This window comes from Penaeus monodon, chromosome 15 (genome assembly GCF_015228065.2).
Source record: "Penaeus monodon isolate SGIC_2016 chromosome 15, NSTDA_Pmon_1, whole genome shotgun sequence".
Taxonomy (NCBI): Eukaryota; Metazoa; Arthropoda; class Malacostraca; order Decapoda; family Penaeidae; genus Penaeus; species Penaeus monodon.
This window is the reverse complement of record NC_051400.1, coordinates 24,986,571-24,986,840: the sequence shown is the minus strand read 5'-3', so window position 1 is coordinate 24,986,840 and position 270 is coordinate 24,986,571. Positions and strand designations below refer to the sequence as shown.

The 270-nt window shown below is 27.4% G+C and overlaps 1 protein-coding gene across 1 annotated transcript in view; it reads right to left on the bottom strand.

The window, feature by feature from the left end:
* LOC119582269 overlaps positions 1-270 on the bottom strand; it is a 27,079-nt gene that overhangs the window by 25,208 nt on the left and 1,601 nt on the right.

The window sequence follows — 270 nt, the reverse complement described above, 5'->3', positions numbered from 1 at the left end:
CAACCTTCTAAATTAAAATTGTATAAATACAAATAAGAAAGGAATGGTGACCATAATGAAGAAGTCAATTATGAGTATGAAACACTTTACGTATATCTCGATAATCTGTTATTAGTTCTATAGCATTTATATAAGTCACAAGCATCAGCTAAAAACGATTAATACGTATATTAAAAGCCAGTAAATTTATAAACTGTATAAACAACACTTAGAAAATTCTCAGGATAAAAATGATACTTTGTATTCTTCCACAAACCATAAAACTGCGCA